The 15,637-nt window shown below is 58.5% G+C and overlaps 1 protein-coding gene across 1 annotated transcript in view; it reads right to left on the reverse strand.

Annotated features, from left to right (window-relative positions):
- RIPOR1 (RHO family interacting cell polarization regulator 1) overlaps positions 1-15,152 on the reverse strand; it is a 113,807-nt gene extending 98,655 nt beyond the window's left edge. The window contains exons 1-2 of the mRNA XM_065567793.1: positions 14,993-15,152; positions 13,091-13,668 (exon numbers count right to left, since the gene is read on the reverse strand). The gene's annotated coding sequence lies outside the window, so the exon portion shown is untranslated. The remainder of the gene's footprint in view (positions 1-13,090; positions 13,669-14,992) is intronic.
- Positions 15,153-15,637: the final 485 nt, after the last annotated feature.

The following is a 15,637-nucleotide window of genomic DNA, read 5'->3' on the forward strand; positions in this document are numbered from 1 at the left end:
CCAGCGCCTCCTGCCCACCAGCAGCCCCCCCTCAGCTCCCTCCTCCCCCACTGCTCCCAGCGCCTCCCGCCCACCAACAGCCCCCCCTCAGCTCCCTCCTCCCCCACTGCTCCCAGCGCCTCCCGCCCACCAACAGCCCCACTGATCAACGCCTCCCCGCACCTCCCAATCAGCTGTTTCATGGCGTGCAGGAGGCTCTGGGAGGGAGGTGGGAGGAGTGAGGGCACGGCAGGCTCAGGGGAGGGGGCGGGAGGGTGGAGTGGGAGCAGGGCCTGTGGCAGAGCCAGGGGTTGAGCAGTGAGCACCACCCAGCACACTGGAAAGTTGGCGCCTGTAGCTCCAGCCCTAGAGTCGGTGCCAATACAAGGAGCCGCATGTGGCTCCGGGGCCACAGGTTGGCCACTCCTGATCTAAGGTTCTAAAGTCCCCAAGATTGCAGAGGGCTGCAGGCTCTCCGGCAGACTGTACATTGATGGCTAGCATAGAGATTCCCACTCAGATTAATGGAAGACACTCCAGCCACACGGAATGCATCAAATAGGTCTCCTGGATTTGATTGGCAGGGAAGCCAGCAAAAAACGTTCCCGCAAGCCACATGTAAAGGAGAAGTGGCTGAGATACCAGCTGGCTGCCAGAATCCAGTCCTGCTGGCACAGAAATCTGGTGCCAGGGTTTCACAGCTGCTATGTATGACCTACCGAAACCAGCGCTAGCAATAAGTCAGACCCCATCGGCTTGTCAGGTCACCCGGGTTCTTGTGCCCACCTGGAATGGCTTCTGAGGACAATCCCTGGGAGACACCTGGGGAGAGCTTTAATGGGGGGAATACTCCCTCAGGGAGGCTGGGTATCAAAGTGGGTATATCTGGAGGCCCCTCAGCATCTTGGCACTGTCTTCTGAGCAGTTCCCAGGCCTGGGCACCTCTCTCCAGTGTGCCTCGACAGTGACAGCTCTGCTCTGGGTCCCCGTGTAAAGTGCGTCTTTGCTACTGGTTCTCCATTGCTCAGAGCGCCTCCCCCAGCCGTGCGGAGGGGGTGCAGCGCTCCCTCTCTGACTGCCTCCGAAGGGCTCAGCAGTTTGTTACCTTGAAACGTTCCCCGGCTGGATTCTATAGAGCTCAAAGGCCCCGGCCTGGTCTCCTGAGGGAATAAAGGAGACAGTGACCCGTACTGAGATCCAGAAGCACCAGCCGGGTCACTCTGCTCGCTCCCCTCCAACCTGATCTTTGAATCGTATGTTTCTGCCCCGTTGGAGTCCAGGACTGAGGCCTGGAGAGACTCTGCTGATCCAGGTCCTCTGCCAAGACAGATGTTTGATTTGAACCTTCTGATGGGGGAACAGAAAACAAAGAGAAACGCCTTGGCACAGCCCCAGGAGGACACAGGCCTGGCAGCGGGGAGTGCGTCTGCTGAGAGCCAGCACAATGGCTCATTGCAGGCCTTGGGGCCGGTATGCAGCGCCGACGAAGCTGGCTAAGCTTTAAAGGGTAACTTTCTCCTGCAATAATAAACAGGAGCGGCCACATTCTTCCCCAGTGTCACTCCACTGACGCCCATGGAGCGACACCGGAGAGAAATTTGGCCTCAGGAGCTTGAGCTCGAGGGCCAGGCTCCCGTCTCTGAGCAGTGGGGTAAAACCGGGAGCGGCTCCGTTGCAGTCAGGGGGGTGGAATCTGGCTGAGGGTCCCAGGTCTTAGCTCTCGGATTAGTGCGGCCATTGCTGTGCACGTGTGAGGGACACAGTCTGCTCTGTTTGCTCGTGCTGCTGTGACCAGTGCAGTCACAGTGCAGACAGGTCCCAATGTGCCGGCGGCCTGCCGAGTGCGTCTGCGCTAAGGCTCTTGCGATGGAGGGGTGTATTTGGTTTGGAAAGTAAAAATTGCGCCCTTATTGCTGGGACACACATAAATCCAGCTGCACTGGGACTCAGAGCAGGGACGGCTGCCTACGGAAGGGGACGTACACATGGCTTCAAATAGCTGGACACGAGAAGCCAAGATCTTCATGGAGCCGAACATCTCCACTGGTAATGGACAGTAGCTCAACTCAGCTGCACAGCTCTCCAGACTGGCCTGGGCTATCCTGTCAGTGTGGCAGATCCATTGGCCTCCCCTGCCAAGATCATGGGAGATCCCAGTGATGGAGCTGGGCCGGAGCCTCAGACCCTTTCTCTTCAGTGGGTGGAGGCAGGCAGGGGACTCCTGCAAGAAGCAGGGGTGAATGGATTTCCTCTTCCTCTCCCCCTGCTGTGTTGGGTGCAGTGTCTTTCCGCCCCAGAGGTGGCTGCATTTCAGTGCTGATGTACGCAGACAGCTTGCAAAGTGCTTAGGGATGCAAGGTGCAGTCAAGATGGATGTTGGTATTGGAAGCAATGCTGCACTGAAGCCTCCCTCGCAGTACTTGTCCCTTCCCACTCAGGAGCCCTCATGTTGGGCGGAGAACAGGCACTTTGTCGTTACTGTATCTAGCTCCTGTTCTGATCAGCAAAAATCTCTGCCGGCAAGCGGCATTCACAGCGACCCGACGAGTTCCATCGTAGGGCCATTGCTACAAATCCCAGGGCTCTGGGAGAGCAGGTGCTCTGGGTTTGTTCCGTTCCTGACAGTAAGTCGGCAGTGAAGGAAGGGGTGGGGAGTGGCTCCTTGCACTTACACCTGATGGCATTTCGGGGGTAGGATTTCTGGGCGGGGGAGACTGAGGCCTGGTCTACACTACAGAGTTAGGTCGCTGTAAGGGAACTCTGTCAGTGTCTCCACTACAACGTTGCTCCCGCCATGTAAGTCACCCACTCCACCAAGCTCATAATTCCACCTCCGCGAGAGGCGCAGTGCTCAGGTCGGGGTAGTTAGGTTACTTACAGCGCCTGCTGGCTGTTGGCCCTACGCGGGGCTCCCAGCTGGAGCCCCCTGACCTCAGGGCAGGCAGCTGCAGGCTCTGCTCTAGCCAGACAGAGGAGAATTACCAGCTGTCTCCCCCTGCCCCATGTGGAAGGGGCCTCGCAGAACATGCACCAGCCCTGGGATTGCAGAACTGTCGCGCTCTGACCCCCAGCCCCCAGTCCTGGTTGAACTAGAACATTTCCTGCATTTAGGGCTGCCCGGGAAAGGGGCAGGCTACCCTCGGACCCCCCCTTGACAGGGACCCCCCCCCCATCCCAATGCACCGCAACCCAGCACACAGCTGTTCTCTACTTGCTTTACCTGTAAGGGGTTAAAAAGTCTCCCTGAGATGCACAGGTAAAAGGAAGGGAGTGGGCACCTGACCAAAAGAGCCAATGGGAAGGCTAGAACTTTTTAAAATTGGGAAAAAACTTCCCTTTGTCTGTCTGTGGTTGTTCTCGGGGAGAGGCAGACAGGGAGCAACTATGCTGTAGGAAGCTTGGGGCTAAGTATGAAAAATCATCGGTATCATACCTAGAAACTACTCATTTGAAATCCAGAGATGTAAGTAGATCAGGAAATGTCTAGGAAGACGTGATTAGGTTTATCTCTTTTATTTCTTTATGGCTTGTGGACTCCTCTGGGCTAACCCCAAATGCTTTTTGTAACCTTTAAACTGGACCTCAAGAAAGTTATTCTTCATGTTTAATCTTTGTAAGTGTTTTTTTTTAATCTAACAATAGTCTGAGTTTCCAGATGTATTTTCTTTCGTTTTGTTTTTAATAAAATTCACCTTTTTTAAGAACAGGATTGGATTTTTGTGTCCTAAGAGGTTTGTGCATGTTGTTTAAATAGCTGGGGGCAACAGCTTATTTCCTTTGTTTTTCTTTCTCAACTCTTCCCCAGAGGGGGGTGAAAGGGCTTGAGGGTACCCCAAAGGAAGGAATTCCCAAGTGCGCTTTCCTGGGTTCTCAAAGGGGTTTTGCACTTAGGTGGTGGTAGCATCTACCCATCCAAGGTCAGAGAAAAGCTGTAACTGTGGGAGTTTAATACAAGCCTGAAGGGGCCAGTATTTTAGGGCCCCACCTTCTGCACTCAAAGTGCCAGAGTGGGGAATCAGCCTTGGCCCGGCCGCTCCTCCATCTCCATCTATAGCAGGGTGGATGGGCCAAATCAGGGCGGAGTTGCACCCTGTTGTAGGCCCTTGCAATGTTGGGAGGAGGTGTGCATTCACCATGGCATCCCTTCCAACCCCCTCGGCACTTGGGGGCGGCAGGCTGGCTTCTCTCTTGCTATGCAGGCCTAGCGGGCATGGTAAGCCAGCCTGCGGGGAGCTGGCCCTCCTGCGCTCAGGGCTCCCTCCCCCATGGGGGGCACTAGTGACATTCCTAGTGCAAGCCTCACAGCACCTGGGGGGCGACATGAGCCATGGGGCCAGCCGTGGCATTGCACTCGGGCTGAATCTGGCCTGCTCACAATGGCACGGCCCCATGGCACAGAAAGGGTCCCCAGCACAGAGCAGACCCCTCTCCTCCGGGACCGGTCACTTTTCTCCCTCCTGCTCCCCACTTTGGCTCTCCTGACCTTTCCCCCAAGGTCACTTGCTGTCCTCCCTCCTGCCCAGGTCCCTCCATGGAGCTCACTCTATCAGTGCCCTTTCCCCACATGGCTCTCTGCTGGTACAGCTCCCTGTCCTAGTTCTGCAGCCTTACTAGAGCACTGGGGGGTATCACAGCACCACCTACTGGTCTGGCTTCAGGCGAGATGCTGCCTCAGTTTCCCCTCACTCTGGGGCCAATTGCATGCCTGCTTTTCTACCACATGAGGTGCTAGCCTGTCTCCCAGCCCATGAAGGACTCTCAACCACACTGAAGCCTCCAGGGCACCATGTTATTAATTCAAACAAAACTCACACAGGCTGCTGGGACCCCGGCTTGTCACTGCCTCCCTCCCTGGGCCTCAGTACTATTTACCCAGTCTCAGCCTCCCTCCGCAGCCCCCTTTCACCAGTGCTGGCTCAGCTCTTTATATCCAACACCTGACCCCTTCCCAGCTGGCTCGGATCAATGTCCGGGCACATCCGGCCCCAGGCCCCAGCCCTTCAAAGAGCCTGGCAGTCTATTAAGCATGTGACTGCAGCTCTCAGCATGCAAGAGAGACTCTGGGCTCTGCAAGGTGCGGGGAATAGCTCGGGGCAGACACAGCTGCACCCCCGCCGTGCTCCAGCCACGGAGGCGCTCTGCTCTAGCAGGGTGTGTGGGTGGGTCCACACTCTGCTGCCCTGAGCGTAGGGGGCCTGGTCACGATACTCCTCACCTGGACGGCTTCCATGGCGCATTCTCTAACATCCCGGGGGGGGGAGAAAGATGGAGGAGCTGGGGGCCAGGGTCATGAGTTCTCTGCCTGATGCTCTTTGAGTGCGGTTGGTGGATTGCTGAGAGCCGCGCTGGCCAGCTGTCTGGGAGCGCCAAGCGTTCCACTCCCGGGAGAAGGTCACCCAGAAGTGACCGTGAATTCCCAGACCCAGTCTCTATGGCCCCCTTTCTGCCTGTTCTCTGGGTGGGGGGCTCCGGAGCTCACGCTGTGACCCTCACAAGTACAGGAAGGCAGAGGTTGAAAACAAACACCCTCCCCTTTGCAGAGAGCTTTTGCCACTGGTTTGGACCCACGGAACTGGGTCAGGTGCTTTGGAAAGCTTTGGCCTGTGGGCTGCAGGAGCCAAGGCCTCAAGGCCGTAGGGACTGAGTCACCGGTCAGCTCTGTCCCAAGGCTCCGAGTGCCTAGGTCGGACTTGGGCGCCTGCATCACTCGGGTGCTTTTGAAAAGCTGTCCCCTCCCCCGTTTGTAACCCCCTTGGCGCCGAGGACTAGCTTTCCCTCAGGGTTTGTACAGCACCAAATCCAGTCCCCCGCGTGACACGCACAGAAACAGCCACCTCCCCCACCGCACTGTCCAGCGAGCACCGTCATTGGCCTCCTCTCTCCAGCAGCGCCATGGGGCTGAGATCTGGGGGAAACCCGGCCCTCAGGCGCTGTCTTTTTACCTGCCAGCTCCAGGCAGCAAGCGATCAGAGCATTTCTGTGCTGAGATGACAGGCAGAAGACCTGGGCCTTGAGCAGGGCCTCAAGCTGCAGCCCCTAGCCCCCAATCTAGGGACACACCCAGTCCCCTCTTTCCAAACCCAAACCTATTCTAATGCCTGAATCGAAATCAGCACGCAGCCACATCCGAACACTCTGTGCAGTACTGGTCACCCCAATCCGGCAAGGCCGGTGCAGAACTGCAGGAGGTTCAGAGAAGGTCAAGAGCCCAGAAAAGCTCTCCTATGAAGACAGGTTGAAGAGCCTGGGACGGTTACCTAAGGATTTTAGGACACGGTCATGCCGCCAAAGCCGTGCTGCTCCAAGGCACGCAGTGTAGCTGCTGTTTGTCGGCAGGAGAGAGCTCTCCCGCCAACAAAATCTTCCACCTCCCACGAGCGGCAGAGCGCTCCTGCCGACACACCGGTGCTTTTCATCAATAAAACTTTTGTCTTTCGGGGGTGTGTGTGTGTTTTTTTAACACCCTGAATGACAAGTTTTGCTGACAAAGTTCCAGTGTAGACAAAGCCTTAGAAATGAGAAGAGGGGCCACAATAGAAGTCCAAAATATGCTGCCTGGAGTAGAGGAGGGAGATGGGGAGCAGCTGTTCTCCCAGTCTCAGAACAAGGGGGCAGTCAATGAAATTGAAAGGTAGGAAATTCAAACATCGATAAAAGGAAATCTCCCTGCCCCCAACACATAATTAGCCTGTGGAACTCACTGCCACATGAAGTCATTGCAGCCAGGAACTGATTTGATACAGCGAATACAACTAGCCAGGGTGATCACACGTAATGATGACAGAGGATATTGACCCTCCTGCTTCATGGCTTGAGCCAGTCTCTGTCCACTAGAGACCAGGAGGGGTCCATGTGTGATGTGGATTATCCGGCACCTCCTACTGTGGGGTTCTTACACCTTCCCCTGCAGCAGCTGGTGCCAGTCATGGCTGGAGATAGGATACTGGGTTGCACCCAGGGTCTGACCCAGTCTGGCAGCTCCTACGTGCCTCATGCTCACTGTATTCGGCCTGCCTGTCCCCTTGGCCAGGCTCCACACTCTGCTCCAGCTGGGACAGTCTGTGCCCCGAGGGAGCTCTCCTGCCATTCCTCTTGCCCCACCTTGAGCCCCACAGGGGCACTCCTGGACCCCAGGAAAGTCTGGTGCTCCTCTTAGCGCAGCTGGAGCCTGGACCGTAACCAGCCAGAGCCAGAAACTCAGCAGGCAGGGTGCCAGCAACGGCTGCCAAGTCCAGGGGTACAGAGCAAAGTGGCACAGTGACATCACAAACCCCAGCTGGGGCCGAGAGACCTGAGCACCCTCCCCCAAACCCAGAAAGCGTGGGGGAAAACTGACAGCTCCGGCCGCCTCCAGGTCCAAGCCACAGGGGGCTCCACTCCCCCACGGCTTTCGACACCCCACCTGGGCTCTCGGAGTCGTGAGTGATCCCTCCCACCCTGCCTACCCAGAGATTGCAGGCGGGTGGGTTCTGGCCTGGTGCGTGCTTCGCCAGGCACGGTGCAAAGACCAGGGGCTCTGTCGGCAGGGCCTGGGGCAGTCAGCCAGCGAGAGATCCCAGCCCAGAGATCCTGGGGGGCAGGATTCCATCAGGCTCGAGATGAGGGAGACCAGCTGTGGCCAGCACCGTCCCTACAGAACCAGCAGCTGCACCCCTGCCAGCTGGCTGGGGGAGGGGTGCGGGAAGCAGAACCCACAGAGGTTGGTGTATGTCTGCAAGGGGTCAGGGCGGGAGAAGATACGTGGCAGTGAAACCCAGCGTACCCGGCTGGGCCCAGAGACGAGATATGGCCTGGAATGGAGCCAGTGGGAATAGTTGGGCTGGAGGGAAGCGCCCAGACACGCTGGGAAAGGACCGTCCTTGCCCCTGTGTTGCTCGTGTTGCCGGTTATCACGCACACTGGGGGTGGCGGGGGGCAGGCGACAGTCCCACGATCTCCTTGCGGGGTTAATAAATGACAAACAGCTGCGATAAGCATGGTCCAAGCATGGGCCCCGCAGGTTCTGAGCTGGCCCTACGCCCATCAGGAGGTGTCTAGATGGGGCTTAGCCGGTGCTAGGAGCAGCCGATTGGGTTCTGACAACTCGCTGAAACATCTCTCCATCAGTTATTAGCCTGCTGCAGCCTGTCAATGGGACTGCAACAGGCGGTGCAGGCAGGGAGGCGTTCACCGTAAAGCAGGCGCTACCGTACCGTGCTCGGGCAATTGGAGACACACATGCATGGCAGTGCCCAGCACGTCTCTAGCTCTGCCTGCAGGGGGTCTCCACAGCCCCCTTCCCGTCTACATCCGCAGACCCATGCAGATGGGGGAAGTCACACAGTGAGTCACGGGACTCTGGGACCTGACCCCAGCGCTCTGCAATGCCTTCTCTGGTAGCCCACACGGCCGCCTGCTCTTCCAGTGGTAACAGATCTCCCGCTAGGGCCAGCTTCTTGCTTAGACAAAGGGTGATGGGCCACGCCTGCAGATGGAGCAGGCTGCTGGCACGCTCTTTGGTACCTGTCACTCTCGGCAGTCTCTAAAACCTGGCATCACTGTGACTGTCCCCTGGCAGGTGCTGCCATCTGCTGTCACCCAACAGTAACACTGGTACGGAGCTGGCTCCATAGAATTACAAGGGCAAAACAGAAGGGCTGGAGGTGTCGCAAGGAAGGGGTCAGGACACTAGGGAGCGAAGTCCACAGCCTGACTTTGGCGGCCGCAGGGGAGCCGCTGCAGGATCTCTGGCCACATGGCCAAAGCAGTAGCGTGGGATGTTTGCAGACCCAGGGCAGGCCTGGCACAGGTCAGGTTTGAGATCTATTGGCAAAGCTGCTCAGGGAGCAGGAGGGCTTGTGAGTCGAGACAGAGGCATCAGCACATCTGTGCGTGTGTGGGCACATACAATCCTGGGGGGGGGTAAGAAAAGGGGGGCTATGGGGCAGGATTGAGGGCCACCAACAGCGTTGAGTGGGGAACCAGGGAAATCATCAACAAAAATTATTCTTGGACATGAATTTAAATAAACAACAACAAAAACTGACTCTTGTTCCCCGAGAGCCCTGGGTTGTTAGGACTGAACGGGGCTGGCGTGGTGAGATGCTCTTAATTTCATTTGTTCACTTCGGCATTTATCAGCACTTTGCATGGCCACTTGCAGCCTTTCCTCCTTCTCCACACCAGAAGGGCCGAGAAACATCTTGTTAAAAGGGGTGGTGTTGTAACACCCCTCCCACTCCCAAGCTTGGCAGGAGAATGAGGGGTTGGTGTTGTCCCTGTTTTATGTTCACAGCACACACAGTAACATTCATGCTCTTGCTGGATGATTGCAACATAAACAACTTCATTTCTTCGACTCCAGAGCCCTAGCACAAAACCCCCAAGACAGAGAGAGAAAACAGGCTGCTCCCCAAGGCACTGAGGCACACTCACCTCACTCGAGGCTGGAGGGCACAGAGTGGCTGCTGCTCCCAGATGCTCCCCACAGTGCCCCTGTTTGCAAGAAGGAGTCAGAACACCCCACCACCACCCTTAGGCGGCATCTACAATTGGAGCTAGGGGTGTAATTCCCAGCTCACACCGACATACTTGTGCAAGCGTTCATCAAGCTAGTGAGCTAAAATTAGTATCATGAGCAGTGGAATGGCTAGTCACCCGAGTACGAACTCACCTGGACCCCATGGGTTCGTGGTCAGGGTGCCCAGCCATGCCGCCGCCCGTACTACCATGGCTACACTATTGATTTTAGCACACAAGCTCGATGAGAGCTCCCACAACTACGTCTATGCAAGCTAGGAATTGCCCAGCCTGAAAGCAATAGCTTGCAATTCTAGCACAGTCCTCAGCACAGCACCCTTCCACAGAAGATTAGGGTTGGAAGAGACCTCAGGAGGTCATCTAGTCCCACCCCCTGCTCAAAGCAGGACCAAGACCAACTAAATCATCCCAGCCAGGGCTTTGTCAAGCCGGGCCTTAAAAACCTCTAAGGATGGAGATTCCACCACCTCCCTAGGTAATGCATTCCAGTGTTTCACCACCCTCCTAGTGAAATACTTTTCCTAATATCCAACCTAGACCTCCCCCACTGCAACTTGAGACCATTACTCCTTGTTCTGTCATCTGCCACCACTGAGAACAGCCGAGCTCCATCCTCTTTGGAACCCTCCTTCAGGTAGTTGAAAGCAGCTATCAAATCTCCCCTCACTCTTCTCTTCTGCAGACTAAATAACCCCAGTTCCCTCAGCCTGTCCTCATAAGCCATGTGCCCCAGCCCCCTAAATCATCTTCCAGTTCTTTACAGAAAGAGCCAAGGTTTCCATGCAGACAGGGTTTTTTTCATAAGGGCAGTGGCACCTGCTGTGCGAAGGTTTCAGGACTGGGCAGAGCACTCGAGGCAGTTTGGGTGGGAGTGTCCCAGTGCTGGCTGGCGCCAGGGGGTTGGTTCATGCGGTTTCACATCACTGTAGCCATCTGAGGCGAAATTTGCCACCAAGTTTTTATGTTTAGGGTGATTAAAGCAGGAGGACACATTTTCAAGCACTGTTTACATCTGGATCCCCTGGTACCAGCTCTGGGTTCCTCACTGGCTGAGCCAAAGCCACGTGGAGCAAAGTGCAAAGACCAAGGGGCCTGTGCTGTGTCTGCACACCGAGACGCTTGCTTTGCTGCATTGCCTTCCCAGCTTGGCCATTCTCTTTCCACGGACCGGGGGTGGCCCAGAAGAGGGAGCCCTTGCCCCCCTGCCCGAGCTGCTCCACTGGCGCTGCAATGTGAATAAGGTGTCTGGGTGTAGACAAGGGGCCAGCTCCTCGGCTGGCGGCGCTCGGCCAGACTCCATGGAAGACATTGCTGCTCCGATCGCAGCCAGAGCTGGCCCCAAATGCAGCAGCCTATTTCAAAGGCCGCGAGAGGGCTGCAGGACAGGATGGCTCCGGCCCGTCTGCATCCCAGCGCTGCCTGCGGCGGAGCAGGCTTGCAGCTCTGTGCTAGGGCCGTGAGCTCCGCCTACACTACCGGCTTAGCCCTGGTGCAGCTGTCAGCGTTGGGGACGGATTGTGCTGGCGCAGAACCCCCAGGTGGCACTGGTATCCCTCGCACCCTGGCTCTGCCCAGTACCAGCCTCCTCCCAACGCCGTTCCCCACCGGCCTCGGTCTGGGGCCAGGCTGGGCCACGCCTGGCCCCTGACAAGAGCAGTCAGGACCAAGGGTCAGAGCAGGGTTAAAGCCTGTCAAACCTGCCTGAGGCGGGACTTCCTGTGGGCTGTGTCCTCAGTAGGTCAAGGCTAGTGGCCCGTACACTGCTCATACCTGCTGCTGGGCGGCAGAATGGCACTGTTTGCTACCTGGCGACTCTCCAGGCCTGGGTGTGAGACCTGCTGGGCCCGGGCCATAGCACTAGCTCTGCCTGGCTCTGCACATAGAGGAGAGCTACAGGTCTGTGCAGGGCAAACTGCCCTTGTTCACTGGTTCACTCTGGAGCCTAATGACATCCAACTCTTACGTTCACTGGTTACCATTTTAGAAAGAACACCCAGCTGCTCTGGAGCAGTGGAAGCCATCAGAATGGGGCGCACATCAGATACCACCGAGAGGGGAGACCCAAGTCGAGGTCTCTGGGTTACCCAGGAAAGGCTGCAAACACAGACCCTCTTCTTCTGCAGCCCTCCGAGAGCAGGGAGCCCCGGAGGGCACAATGGGTATGGAGGAAGGTGTGGAGAGTTTTCAGAGAGGAGCCCAGCATGGTGGGTGGGGTGCCCTTGGGGTGGCCACAAGCCCTGGAGTGACTCACTCGACTGGCCTTCGCTGGACGCTCACACGACATGCAGACGAAGCTACTCAGGATGCGAACCGAAGCCACAGGCGCCTTCCCGAGGAGTATTTCAAGTCTCGGCCAACACTAACACAGCCAAGGAAGCACCAGGCTAGAGGCTCTGGCAGTTGGAAGAAAACTGCCTGGCACAGGGGAGAGGGTCCTCATGGCTTGACAAAGCAGCAGCCATGAGCCAGGCGGGTTTTCAGCCATTGGCTGGCCGAGCCCGGGCAGAGCCCGCTCTCGCTGCCCCACTGCCTGGGGTGCAGGCCCCATAGCATGCCTAGGGGGCGACTCAAACCAGACTCACGTACCATTGGTGTCCCTCAGCTGACGAGGCAGCCAGCTTGAGTGGGGAGAACGACCCTTCATCCTGGGAAGGGTCATGACCTCCCCGGCAGGTGGGGCAGCACATTTGCTTTGGTGTAAGCGCAGTCTCGGAGCTCCACACGGGGCCAGGCCACGGCTGCAGGGGGTCGAGGGTTTGTACACAGGACTTCGGGGAGCAGTGAATCGCGAGGGCAGGTCCAGCAGGGAGCTGGTGTGGCAGATCCTGCTCAAGTGCAAGCTGCCCTCCGAGTGATGGAAAGAAGCCTCCAGCCCAAGTGTCCTTGGCTTTGCTGTGCCAGGCTTCGCCCCAGCGGCAGGGAGCGGCCGGGAGCTGGCAGCACCAGGACAGCAGGGCTCAGGCTGGGGAAACAGCTCCCTACCCCATCCCTGACACCGCAACTGGCTAGAAGATCCTGCAGCTGCTCCCCCGGCAGGACCCTCACCCATCCAGCACTGGGCAGTGGAGGGGGGGGGGGACGTTCCCTCACTCCCCCAAGCAGATGGGTGAAGGTACACGCCAGCCGCACTCAGACACCGCCAGCCCCGCAGCTGCCCTCCTCAGCCCTGCATTCCCAGCTGGGCCTTCCCAGTCCCCACCTCTCGCCTTGTGTGCTGGGTCCTTCCTCGCAGCCTCCTCACCCTCCTTCACCATCCACCCCACAGATCCTGCCACAGCCAGCTCCCCTCCGCCAGCCCTTTATCCACCAAACTCTTCATCCCTTCCCACCTCTTGAAAGGAGGGGCAGGAATGCATACGCTCCTCCTCTACCCGAGATCCCGCCCCTGGGCATCTACCCAGCCCCTCTCTCCAATGCCCATAGGAGGACTGAGGGCACCTCTAGCACGTGAGCAACTCCACTGAACCCTCTCTCCCGACCCCGGCTGCCCCTGAAATGCTGACCCCCGTGGGTGTGAGCAGCTGGTGCATGGACTAGAGAGAGGATGGCCAGGGTGCTGAGGGACCCTAAGACAACTGTTCCTCTAACGTACCTGTTTATCCAGAAGCTGCGTCCCTGGCCTCAATTAAGCAGAATCCGATGCTGACGAAAGGCAGCTCGGAGGAGCCCGGCACGAGTTGCTTGCTCTTACGGCCCCAGCATGGACGAGAGGGTGCGTACGCCAGCAGGGACAGGAAAGGTTGGAATTGTCCAGGGGCTGCTAAGGGAAACCAGTCCAGCTTGTCACTGGTTCGCTTTTCTCTGGCGGGCAAAGGCACCTGAAGGGACTCTTCCAAAATGCAATTTTTCTCGTTTGTGGTTTATCCAAGAAGCATCAGGAAGGTGAAATCTGTCCTGGAGTTGCTGGAGGTTTTCCCCGAGGGCCCAGTTATTTGAGAACTTTCTGAGCCCTGAACAGAAGGGGCCAGAGTGTTGCAGTTCCCCTCCAAGGAGAGCTTTTCTCTCCGCTGTTTAATCGGTGTAAACAAAGCAATCCGGGCGTTTGAAATCGTCTGGCTAAGAAACGCTTCCCCGCGCAGTTAGGGGTCACCTCTGGGGGTCTGGGATGTCCTAATCGTTCCAGGCCTCCAGAGTCCTCCAGGATCAGCAGAGGAGACGAGACCCGAATGGCTAATGCAACAAAGAAGCAGGGAAAAAAGAAGCATATAAACTCTTCCCAGCCGCCTGTGCCCACCCCGCCGGGAAAGGCAAGAGCCCCCTTGTTTCCCTTTGCAGGTGCTTTCCGGGCCGAGGGCTGCAGGGTGCCTTTAAGAGGCGGGGCGGGGGGGTTGGAGCCCGTTCCCCACATGGCCCTGGCCCCGACACCTCTTCGGAACAGCTCTGCAGGGGAGACCTGCAGCAGCTGGCAGGGGGAGGCGATGCCCGGGTGGCCTCTGCTCAGAGCCACTTCTCTCATGGGCCACTTAAGTCCCTCGAGTGCAGGCCGCTGCCTGTATTGCACCATCCCCTTCCCGGGACCAACGCGCCCAGGGGAGCCCCACGTGGGCAGCCGGGCAGTGCGGGGTTAACCTCCGGCCGAGTGGGGAATTCTCTAGTTGCCAAGTGACTTCCTCTCGTGAACAATGACAGCACAAGGATCGGGGTAGCTGTGTTAGTCTGGATCTACAAAAACAACCAGGAGTCCGGGGGCACCTTAAAGTCTAACAGATTTATTGGGCATCAGCTTTCATGGGTAAAACCCTTCGGATGCATCCGAAGAAGTGAGGTTTTTACTCACGAAAGCTGATGCCCAATAAATCTGTTAGTCTTTAAGGGGCCACCAGACCCAGTGACAGCGCAGTGCACAGGGCCGTAGGGCCTGGCCGTGGGGCCTGGCCGTGACCGCATGACCCGGCCCGGCCCGCTGCCCCCGAGGCGAGGCGGGAGGAAGCCTCCGGCACATCAGCTGCGGTCCCCACTCACCGTCGGGGGCCGCTGTGGACAGCACGTGCAGCAGCGCCCGGCCCGGCCCGGGCACCCGGAGCCCCCGTGCAGCAGCGGGCAGCGCCCGGCCCGGGCACCCGGAGCCCCCGTGCAGCAGGGGGCAGCGCCCGGCCCGGGCACCCGGAGCCCCCGTGCAGCAGCGGGCAGCGGGCCCGGTCCTGCTCCCCAGCGTCCCGCGGCGGCCGAGCAGCCCGGCTGAGGACAAGACGGCGCCTTCCTGGGAGAGCCCCTAGCGGGAGCTGGGAAACCCGTCCGCTGCCTGGAGCAGCCCCCAGCCAGCCCCGGGGAGAGAGCGGCGCAGGCGGCAGGCTGAAGCCGCCGGGTGCTCACCGGGCCCTGGCTGCAAAGGGTCGTGCCCCCGGGAAAAGCTCGGCTGGTGTCCAAGCGACCAGGGGACTCCCAAATCAGGAGTCGCACCACCGCAGCCACTTCGAATTGCACCAACCACGGCGTTGCCCGGAGTCTCGGTGCCTTAGTCACTGGGACCTGCTGGGACCACGGACGGACTCACCGATCCCAGGGGCTGGACATGAACTTCTTCCAACACTCAGGCAGCTCCGAGCAGCTGCCTTGCTCCCTGCCGCTCCTTCCCCGGCCAGCCCGCAGCTGCCGGAGCCACCCCCTCCCCGGCCAGCCTGGGCTGCTTGAAGAGCTGCCTTACGCTGGGGACACTTAGGTCCTGCCTCCCATTAGCTGCTCCACCTCCCACAGAGCAGCTTCAGCCGCCCCACGTTAAAGGGCCAGCACCGTCCTTTCTCCCTCCCCCTCCCCTTTGGCTGGTCCCTGCAAGGCTCTGCAAACCCTCCCCAGCTGTAGAGTCACCCCTCCGACCTCCTGGAGAACAGGAGCAAAGCAGACTCACCCAGCCACCCCAGGCAATCCCCTGGCCTCCTGCTAAGACGCTCAGGTCCATGAGTTAACAGAGGGGCTTTAAATGGAGGCCAGGGCTGGGCCTCCAGCTTCAGTAAAGTGCAGTTCTACCTTGAGAAGTGACTCGGTAGAAATGGCTCCTGTCTCCGCTCACCAGCTCCCCGCGTGTCTCAGTCAGAGCCACCGACCCGGCTAAGAGACATGTCTGCTACTTGCTACTCCTGGGGGCCCTGCGGGGCCGGCCTGGCCACGGGGGAGAGTCTGTTCCTGGGGGCCCTGCGGGGCC

This window comes from Chrysemys picta, chromosome 14 (genome assembly GCF_011386835.1).
Source record: "Chrysemys picta bellii isolate R12L10 chromosome 14, ASM1138683v2, whole genome shotgun sequence".
NCBI classification, from domain to species: domain Eukaryota; kingdom Metazoa; phylum Chordata; order Testudines; family Emydidae; genus Chrysemys; species Chrysemys picta.